The sequence below is a fragment of the Delphinapterus leucas genome, chromosome 11 (assembly GCF_059928025.1).
Source record: "Delphinapterus leucas isolate spDelLeu-1000000601 "Yukka" chromosome 11, BTC_Dleu_Yukka2, whole genome shotgun sequence".
NCBI classification, from domain to species: Eukaryota; Metazoa; Chordata; class Mammalia; order Artiodactyla; family Monodontidae; genus Delphinapterus; species Delphinapterus leucas.
The window spans coordinates 50,651,317-50,662,479 of NC_143139.1; the positions used below are offsets into that span (position 1 = coordinate 50,651,317).

At 37.2% G+C, this 11,163-nt stretch overlaps 1 protein-coding gene across 1 annotated transcript in view; it reads right to left on the bottom strand.

Moving 5' to 3' along the window:
• C11H12orf56 (chromosome 11 C12orf56 homolog) overlaps positions 1–11,163 on the bottom strand; it is a 60,296-nt gene that overhangs the window by 9,080 nt on the left and 40,053 nt on the right.

Consider the following 11,163-nt stretch of genomic DNA (forward strand, 5'->3'; position numbering starts at 1 on the left):
CATTCATGTTGTTGCAAATGGCAAAATTTTATTCTTTTTTAGAGCTGAGTACTATTCCATTGTGTGTGTGTGTGTGTGTGTATATACACACACACACACACACACACACATATATATACACACACACTACATCTTCTTTATCCATTCATCTGTTAATGGACACTAAGGTTGCATCCATATTTTGGCAATTATAAATAATGCTGCTATGAACATTGGAGTGCATGTATCTTTTCGAATTAGTGTTTCTCATTTTGTTTAGATATATACCCAGGAGTTGGGCAATTCCAGTTGGAATTGATGGATCATATTGTAATTCTATTTTTAATTTTTTGAGAAACCTCCATACTGTTTTCCATAGTGGCTGCACCAATTTACATTCCTACCAACAGTGTACAAGAGTTCCCTTTTTTCCACATCCTCACCAACATTTGTATTTGTGGTCTTTTTGATGATAGTCATTCTGGCAGATGTGAGGTGCTATCTCATTGTGGTTTTGATTTGCATTTCTCTGATGACTAGTGATGTTGAGCATCTTTTCATGTGCCTGTTTGCCATCTGTATGTCTTCTTCGAATAAATGTCTTTTCAGGTCTTCTGCCCATTTTTTAATTGGGTTGTTTGGGGGTTTTTTTGCATTGAGTTGTATGAGTTGTTATATATTTTGGATATTAATCTTTTATCAGTCATATCATTTGCAAATATTTTCTCCCATTCAGTAGGTTGTCTTTTTGTCTTGTCAATGGTTTCCTTTGCTGTGCAAAAGCTTTTAAGTTTAATTAGGTCCCATTTGTTCATTTTTGCTTTTGTTTCCTTTGCCTTAGGAGACAGATCCAAAACAGCATTGCTACAATTCATGTCAAAGAGTGTTCTGCCTATGTTTTCTTCTAGGAGTTTTATGATTTATGGCCTTACATTTAGGTCTCTAATCCATTTTGAGTTTATTTTTGTATATGGTATGAGAAAATGTTCTAATTTCATTCTTTTACATATAGCTGTCCAGTTTTCCCGGCACCACTTACTGAAGAGGCTGTCTTTTCTCCATTGTATATTCTTGCGTCCATTGTTGTAGATTAACTGACCATAAGTGCATGGGTTTATTTCTGAGCTCTCTATTCTGTTCCATTGATCTATGTGTCTGTTTTTGTGCCAGTACCATATTGTTTTGATTATTGTAGGTTTGTAGTACAGTCTGAAGTCAGGGAGCACAATACCTCTAGCTGTTTTTTCTCAAGATTGTTTTGGCTATATAGGGTCTTTTGTGTTTCCATACAAGTTTTTTAATTGTTTGCTCTAGTTCTGTGAAAAATGCCATTGGTATTTTGATAGGGATTATATTGAATCTGTAGATTGCCTTGGGTAATATGGTCATTTTAAGGATATTAATTCTTCCAATCCACGAACACAGTATATCTTTCCATCTGTTTGCATCATCTTCAATTTCTTTCATCAGTGTCTTACAGTTTTCTGAGGTAGGTTTCACCTCAGAAAACTATAAGGTAGATTTACCTCCCTTAGGTAGGTTTATTCCTCCTTAGGTAAGTTTATTCCTAGGTATTTTGTCTTCTTGATGCAATTGTAAATGAGATTGTTTTGTTTTGTTTTTTATGAAGTGGTAATTCATCATGGTTTTTTAAATTGACGTATAGTTGATGTACAATATTATGTAAGTTACAGGTGTACAATTGATTCACAATTTTTAAAGGTTCTACTCCATTTATAGTTATTATAAAATATTGGCCATATTCCCCATGTTGTATAATATATCCTTGTAGCTTATTTTATACATAATAGTTTGTACCTCTTAATCCCTACCCCTATATTGCCCCTCCCAGGATTGTTTTCTTAATTTCTCTTTCTGATAGTTCATTGTTAGTGTATAGAAATGCAACAGATTTCTGTGTATTAACGTTGAATCCTGCAACTTTACCAAATTCATTGATGAGCTCTAGTAGTTTTTAGTGGCGATTGCAGATCATTCTTGACTGAACTTTTGTATCCCTAGACATGCAGACAAATGTCTAGTGATAAAACATTTAAGTGAAAATATAATTTCTTGGTCTTTTGGTTCAGAAAAAATATAGTTCTAGAAGTTCACTTAGCTTGGAAAGCTTAGGGAATCTGGATTTAAGGGAAATTTGAGTGATTTAAATTATAGCAGTATTTCCCAAAAGGCTTTTTATGGATTACTAATTCCAGGCAATATTATAGTCAAAATAGGTTCTGTGGTCAAAGGAAGTATGGGAAATACTTGGGTAAGCCAAGTTCACTGGATAGCTTTACTACAGGACTTCTCAGAGATTTTATATCTGTTTATCTCTGGGACAAAGAAACAGTATGAAGCATTTCTTAAAACGCTTATCTCTTAAGTTTTTTGACTCGAGAAACCTTTTTTTAACAAAGCATTTCAGAGGTTTACTGTTCCACTAAAGATCACTAGCTATTAGTGAATAAAACTAGTATTAAACTTGAAGCCTTTTGATTTCAAACAAAAATGTGGACTGTTAGTACAGTCCACTAACGTACACTAATAACTCACTTAAATGTTACTATATATTTGAATAATATATCACAGTATTTGAAAATAAAAAGGCACACACACACAAAATCACAATTCAAAACGTGCATCCTGAGAAGCTGGGTTAGTAACCCTATTTTCATATGTATAGTACAACCCATGTATGGTTGAAAAGGAGCTGAAGGCAGGCCACTGAAAATATCAGTTGCCTAATTGAAGTCAGTATCAGAGTAGCTTTGACAGATAGGAGCAATAAAAGAATTTACATACAGGACTGTATAAAAATTCTCTATAACCTTAAGCATTCCTTTCATAATGGAATAAAGAAGAATATAAACAATCCTTGTTTAGTAATATTTGAGGCTTCCTAATCTTTTTACAATCATTTAAATCATTACCATGGTTAGAAGTTTACCAAAATTCTACTAGAAATATAATTCCCCTCGTTTCTCCAACTCAAAAAACAAGTCTAGGGCTTCCCTGGTGGCTCAGTGGTTAAGAATCCGCCTGCCAATTCAGGGGACACGGGTTCAAGCCCTGGTCCGGGACGATCCCACATGCCGCAGAGCAACTAAGTCCGTGCGCCACAACTACTGAGCCTGCGCTCTAGAGTCCGTGAGCCACAACTACTGAGCCCATGTGCCACAACTAATGAAGCCCGCATGCCTAGAGCCCATGCTCTGCAACAAGAGAAGCCAACACAATGAGAGGCCTGTGCACTGCAAGGAAGAGTAGCCCCCGCTCACTGCAACCAGAAAAAAGAAAGCCTGCGTGCAGCAACAAAGACCCAACACAGCCAAAAATAACTAACTAAATAAATTAATTAATTAAAAAAAAACAAAACAAGTCTAGTTCTCATATCTGCAAAAGAAGTTAGAACATTGTCAGTTAGCACATCGCTCAAAAAAGCAGGATATGTCCTACAGGATATTTGCTAATGTTTGATTCAGGCTGTTTTATAAAACAGCCAGTCTATTTTCAGAAGACACTTCCAAAATCAACAAAGCACTCCATTTAGAAGCTTTTCCTGATATTAAGTTTGAATTGACATTCCATTCACTGTTATATTTAATTATAGTCCTTTATTTTCAGCAACAGCTTCATTTCAAAGTATCATATATCCTAGGCTACGGGAAGGAACTCTCAAATTCTGAATCACTTGCTGTGGTAATACATGAATTCAACCATAAGGATACTGAAAAAAAAAGAAAGGATTATGGCATATTTCAAGAATACAATGAAGTGGGTTGAACAAATAAAATTTCTACTTATGAAAAAAATAAAGAGAAAAATGCTGAAATGAATAAATGCTTTTTTATTTGCTCAAATGGAATTTAATTTGAAATCTATCCCTTCAGAAAACTCAATTTAAAATCCATTAAGCCAATAATAGATAAAAGAATTTTAATCTAAAATGGTAGTTTCATCCTGACTTATTATAATAGAATTATTACAGGGTTGACATCACACCCTTAAAAATGGTACCAACAGTTTGATACTTTCATTGTTTAGATTGTTATTATTTCTAATATAAGAATTTTTAATGTATTAAAGTATCTTAAAATACAGACTTTGAAGGGCAAACTCATGGTCTCATAAGTCATCTTATGATATTGTGGTAGGCAGAATTTTAATATGGCTTCCAAGATTTTCATCCCATGGTATATACACTATATGATCCCTTCCCCTAAAGTATGGTCAGGACCTGTGAATCTATTAGGCTATCACTCTTGTCATTATGTTATGTTAGATGAGAAAGGTGAAGAGATTTTGCGAATATAATTAAGATCCCCAATTAGTTGACTTTTGAGTTAATCAAAGAGAGATTATCCTGAGTGGGCCTGATCTAATGAGGCGAGCCCTTTAAAGGAGAGTTTAGGCCTTTCCTGAGCTCAGAGATATTCCTGCCAAGAAGCAAGCTGTCATGAGTTTTACAGCTATAAGGAAATTAATTCTGCTAACAACTACCCAAATGAGCTTGGAAGAGGGCCCCAAGCCTCAGATGAGACTGCAGCCCCAGCCAACACCTTGATTGAAGCCTTATGAGACCCTGAGCAGAGGATCCAGCTAAGCTGTGCCCAAATTTCCTGATCTACAGAAACTGTGACATAATAAGTGTATGTTGTTTGAAGCCACTAAATTTGTGGTAATTTGTTACATGGCAATAGAAGATTATTAGTTGTATTAAACATTTATGGTGGTAATTAATGGTATAGGTAACATGATTTGACCCCTATGAATATCAAAATTGACTGAAAAGTTAGTGTTACAACCAGACTCTACTATAGCAATATAATATAAATATCAAAGGACATGAAAAGAATTAGACATATGAGGAAAGAGGCTTGATGTAGTAGGGCTGATGTGGTTGAACCAAGTTAAGACAGAACAATTAAAATATGACACTTTACAACAGAGATTGGTAAGAATGATTTTCTCCATCTTGGATAAAGAAACATAAGGACCAAAAGGTGGACAAAAAGGGTAACATGACTTAGCAATACTTTCAGTGTGGGAGAAGATGTAAATATCATTCATAATTTTGAATCTCCCTCTTGGAGATTGGGAAAATGGCAGTACCATCAACTGCATAAAGAAGTATGCAGAGAAAATAACAGAGTATATTTTCCTTGTATGCTGTAAAGCAGGGGTCAACAAACTATGGCCTGCAGTCCAAATAGCCTAGAACCTGTTTTTTAAATAAAGCTTTATTGGAACACAGTTGTGCCCATTCCTTTGCATATTGTCTGTGGGTGCTTTTGTGACAATGGCAGCATTAAGTAGTTTCAACAGAGAATGTATGGCCTGAAAAGCCAAAAAAATTTACTATATGGCCTTTTTTTAAAAAATTTTTGGCTGCATTGGGTCTCCGTTGCTGTATGCGGGCTTTCTCTAGTTGTGGTGAGTGGGGGCTACTCTTTTTTTTTTTTTTGAATTTTATTTTACTTATTTTTTATACAGCAGGTTCTTATTAGTTATATATTTTATACATATTAGCGTATATATGTCAATCCCAATGTCCCAATTTATTCCACAGCCACCACCGCACCCAACACTTTCCCCTTTGGTGTCCATACGTTTGTTCTCTACATCTATGTCTATTTCTGCCCTGCAAACCAGTTAATCTGTACCATTTTTCTAGGTTCCACATATATGTGTTAACATACAATATTTGTTTTTCTCTTTCTGACTTACTTCACTCTGTATAACAGTCTCTAGATCCATCCACGTCTCTACAAATAACCCAATTTCGTTCCTTTTTATGACCAAGTACTATTCCATCGTATATATGTACCACACCTTCTTTATCCATTCATCTGTCGATGTGCATTTAGGTTGCTTCCATGACCTGTCTATTGTAAATAGTGCTGCAATGAACATTGGGGTGCATGTGTCTTTTTGAATTATGGATTTCTCTGGGCATATGCCCAGTAGTGGGATTGCTGGGTCATATGGTAATTCTATTTTTAGTTTTTTAAGGAACCTCCATACTGTTCTCCATAGTGGCTGTATCAATTTACATTCCCACCAATGGTGCAAGAGCGTTCCCTTTTCTCCACACCCTCTCCAGCATTTGTTGTTTGTAGATTTTATAATGATGCCCACTCTAACTGGTGTGAGGTGATACCTCATTGTAGTTTTGATTTGCATTTTTCTAATAACTGGTGATGTTGAGAAGCTTTTCATGTACTTCTTGGTCATCTGTATGTCTACTTTGGAGAAATGCCTGTTTAGGTCTTCTGCCCATTTTTTGATTGGGTTGTTTGTTTTTTAAATATTGACCCAGCACCACTCATTGAAGAGACTGTCTTTTCTCCATTGTATATCCTCGCCTCCTTTGTCATAGATTAGTTGACCATAGGTGCGTGGGTTTATCTCTGGGCTTTCTATCCTGTTCCATTGATCTATATTTCTGTTTTTGTGCCAATACCATATTGTCTTGATTACTGTAGCTTTTTAGTATAGTCTGAAGTCAGGGAGTCTGATTCCTCCAGCTCCATTTTTTCCCCTCAAGACTGCTTTGACTATTCAGGGTCTTTTGTGTCTCCATACAAATTTTAAGATTTTTTGTTCTAGTTCCATTAAAAACGCCATTGGTAGTTTGATAGGGATTGCATTGAATCTGTAGATTGCTTTGGATAGTACAGTCATTTTCACAGTATTGATTCTTCCAATCCAAGAACATGGTATATCTCTCCATCTGTTTGTGACATCTTTGATTTCTTTCATCAGCATCTTATAGTTTTCTGAGTACAGGTCTTTTACCTCCTTAGGTAGGTTTATGCCTAGGTATTTTATTCTTTTTGTTGCAGTGGTGAATGGGATTGTTTCCTTAATTTCCCTTTCTGATCTTTCGTTGTTAGTGTATAAGAATGCAAGAGATTTCTGTGCATTAATTTTGTATCCTGCAACTTTACCAAATTCATTGATTAGCTCGAGTAGTTTTCTGGTGGCATCTTTAGGATTCTCTATGTATAGTACTATGTCATCTGCAAACAGTGACAGTTTTGCTTTTTCTTTTCCAATTTGTATTCCTTGTGTTTCTTTTTCTTCTCTGACCACCGTGGCTAGGACTTCCAAAACTATGTTGAATAATAGTGGCGACAGTGGACATCCTTGTCTTCTTCCTGATCTTAGAGGAAATGCTTTCAGTTTTTCACCACTGAGAATGATGTTTGCTGTGGGTTTGTCATATATGGCCTTTATTATGATGAGGTAGGTTCCCTCTATGCCCACTTTCTGGAGAATTTTTATCATAAATGGGTGTTGAATTTTGTCAAAAGCTTTTTCTGCATCTATTGAGATGATCATATTGTTTTTATTCTTCACTTTGTTAATATGGTGTATCACATTGATGGATTTGCATATATTGAAGAATCCTTGCATCCCTGGGATAAATCCCACTTAATTATGGTGTATGATCCTTTTAATGTGTTGTTGGATTCTGTTTGCTAGTATTTTGTTGAGGATTTTTGCACCTATGTTCATCAGTGATATTGGCCTGTAGTTTTCTTTCTTTGTGACATCCTTGCCTGGTTTTGGTATCAGGGTGATGGTGGCCTCATAGAATGAGTTTGGGGTGTTCCTCCCTCTGCTATATTTTGGAAGAGTTTGAGAAGGATAGGTGTTAGCTCTTTTCTAAATGTTTGATAGAATTCACCTGTGAAGCCATCTGGTCCTGGACTTTTGTTGTGTGAAGATTTTTAATCACAGTTTCAATATCATTACTTGTGATTGGTCTGTTCATATTTTCTATTTCTTCCTGGTTCAGTCTTGGAAGATTATACCTTTCTAAGAATTTGTCCATTTCTTCCAGGTTGTCCATTTTATTGGCATAGAGTTGCTTGTAGTGTTCTCTTAGGATGCTTTGTATTTCTGTGGTGTCCGTTGTAACTTCTCCTTTTTCATCTCTAACTTTATTGATTTGAGTCCTCTCCCTCTTTTTCTTGATGAGTCTGGCTAAAGGTTTATCAATTTTGTTTATCTTCTCAAAGAACCAGCTTTTAGTTTTATTGATCTTTGCTATTGTTTTCTTTGTTTCTATTTCATTTATTTCTGCTCTGATCTTTATGATTTCTTTCCTTCTACTAACTTTGAGTTTTGTTTATTCTTCTTTCTCTAGTTCCTTTAGGTGTAAGGTTAGATTGTTTATTTGAGATTTTTCTTGCTTCTTGAGTTAGGCTTGTATTGCTATAAACTTCCCTTTTAGAACTGCTTTTGCTGCATCCCATAGGTTTTGGATCGTCGTGTTTTTGTTATAATTTGTCTCTACGTATTTTTTGATTTCCTCAGTGATCTCTTGGTTATTTATAACGTATTGTTTAGCCTCCATGTTTTTTTTACGTTTTTTTCCCTGTAATTGATTTCTAATCTCATAGCATTGTGGTTGGAAAAGATGCTTGATATGATTTCAATTTTCTTAAATTTACCGAGGCTTGATTTGTGACCCAAGATATGATCTATCCTGGAGAATGTTCCATGCGCACCTGAGAAGAAAGTGTAATCTGCTGTTTTTGGATGGAATGTCCTATAAATATCAATTAAATGTATCTGGTCTATTATGTCATTTAAAGCTTGTGTTTCCTTATTAATTTTATGTTTGGATGATCTGTCCATTGGTGTAAATGAGGTGTTAAAGTCCCCCACTATTATTGTGTTATTGTCAATTTCCTCTTTTATAGCTGTTAGCAGTTGCCTTATGTATTGAGGTGCTCCTATGTTGCGTGCATATATATTTATAATTGTTATATCTTCCTCTTGGTTTGATCCCTTGATCGTTATGTAGTGTCCTTCCTTGCCTCTTGTAACATTCTTTATTTTAAAGTCTATTTTATCCGATATGAGTATTGCTACTCCAGCTTTCTTTTGATTTCCATTTGCATTGAATATCTTTTTCCATCCCCTCACTTTCAGTCTGTATGTGTCCCTAGGTCTGAAGTGGGTCTCTTGTAGACAGCATGTATATGGGTCTTGTTCTTGTATCCATTCAGCGAGCCTGTGTCTTGGTTGGAGCATTTAATCCATTCACGTTTAAGGTAATTATCGATATGTATGTTCCTATTACCGTTTTCTTAATTGTTATGGGTTTGTTTTTGTAGGTCCTTTTCTTCTCTTGTGTTTCCCAGTTAGAGAGGTTCGTTTAGCATTTGTTGTAGAGTTGGTTTGGTGGTGCTGAATTCTCTTAGCTTTTGCTTGTCTTAAAGTTTTTGATTTCTCTGTTGAATCTGAATGAGATCCTTGCTGGGTAGAGTAATATTTGTTGTAGCTTCTTCCCTTTCATCACTTTAAATATATTGTGCCACTCCCTTCTGGCTTGCAGAGTTTCTGCTGAGAAATCAGCTGTTAACCTTATGGGAGTTCCTTGTATGTTATTTGTCATTTTTCCCTTGCTGCTTTCAATAATTTTTCTTTGTCTTTAATTTTTGCCAATTTGATTACTATGTGTCTTGGCGTGTTTCTCCTTGGGTTTATCCTGCCTGGGACTCTCTGCACTTCTGGGACTTGGATGGCTATTTCCTTTCCCATGTTAGGGAAGTTTTCGGCTATAATCTCTTCAAATATTTTCTCAGGTCTTTTCTCTCTTCTCCTTCTGGAACCCGTATAATGTGAATATTGTTGTGTTTAATGTTGTCCCAGAGGTCTCCTGGGCTGTCTTCATTTCTTTTCATTCTTTTTTCTTTATTTTGTTCCGTGGCAGTGAATTCCACCATTCTGTCCTCCAGGTCACTTATCCGTTCTTCTGCCTCAGTTATTCTGCTATTGATTCCTTCTAGTGTATTTTTCATTTCAGTTATTGTATTGTTCATCTCTGTTTGTTTGTTCTTTAATTCTTCTAGGTGTTTGTTCTTTAATTCTTCTGGGTGTTTGTTAAACATTTCTTGCATCTTCTCAATCTTTGCCTTCATTCTTTTTCCGAGGTCCTAGATCATCTTCACTATCATTATTCTGAAATCTTTTTCTGGAAGGTTGCCTATCTCCACTTCATTTTGTTTTTCTGGGGTTTTATCTTGTTGCTTCATCTGGTACAAAGTCCTTTGCCTTTTCATTTTGTCTATCTTTCTGTGAATGTGGTTGTCCTTCAACAGGCTGCAGAATTGTAGTTCTTGCTTCTGCTGTCTGCCCTCTGGTGGATGAGGCTATCTAAGAGGCTTGTGCAAGCTTCCTGATGGGAGGGACTGGTGGTGGGTAGAGCTGGGTGTTGCTCTGATGGACAGAGGTCAGAAAACTTTAATCTGCTTGTCTGCTCATGGGTGGGGCTAGGTTCCCTCCCTGCTGGTTGTTTGGCCTGAGGCAACCCAACACTGGAGCCTACCCAGCTTTTTGGTGGGGCTCATTGTGGACTCTGGGAGGGCTCACACCAAGGAGCACTTCCCAGAACTTCTGCTGCCAGTGTCCTTGTCCTCACGGTGAGACACAGCCACCCCCGCCTCTGCAGGAGACCCTCCAACACTAATGGGTAGGTCTGGTTCAGTCTCCTACAGGGTCACTGCTCCTTCCCCTGGGTCCCGATGTGCACACTACTTTGTGTGTGCCCTCCAAGAGTGGAGTCTCTGTTTCCCACAGTCCTGTCGAAGTCCTGCAATCAAATCCCACTAGCCTTCAAAATCTGATTCTCTACAAATTCCTCCTCCCGTTGCCGGACCTCCGTGTTTGGGTGCCCGACGTGGGGCTCACAACCTTCACTCCATTGTGTGGTATAAGTGTTCTCCAGTTTGTGAGTCACCCACCCAGCAGTTATGGGATTTGATTTTATTGTGATTGTGCCCCTCCTACTATCTCATTGTGGCTTCTCCTTTGTCTTTGGATGTGGGGTATCTTTTTTGGTGAGTTCCCGTGTCTTCTTGTCAATGATTGTTCAGCAGTTAGTTGTGATTCCGGTGCTCTTGAAAGAGGGAATGAGGGCATGTCCTTCTACTCCGCCATCTTGAGCCAATCTCTTGGAGCTGCTTTTGATGTTAATCGTTTGACGAACAAGACAAATTCAGGATTTAGTCAAGAGTATAGTTATCACTGAGACACCTGCTCCCTGTGGATCCCAGAAGCTTGTGGGGGCCCTCCGGGGGCTACCGTTTGTTCCGGTGCGTGGGTTTCTCATTGCGGTGGCTTCTCTTGTTGCGGAGCATGGGCTCCAGGTGCACAGGCTTCAGT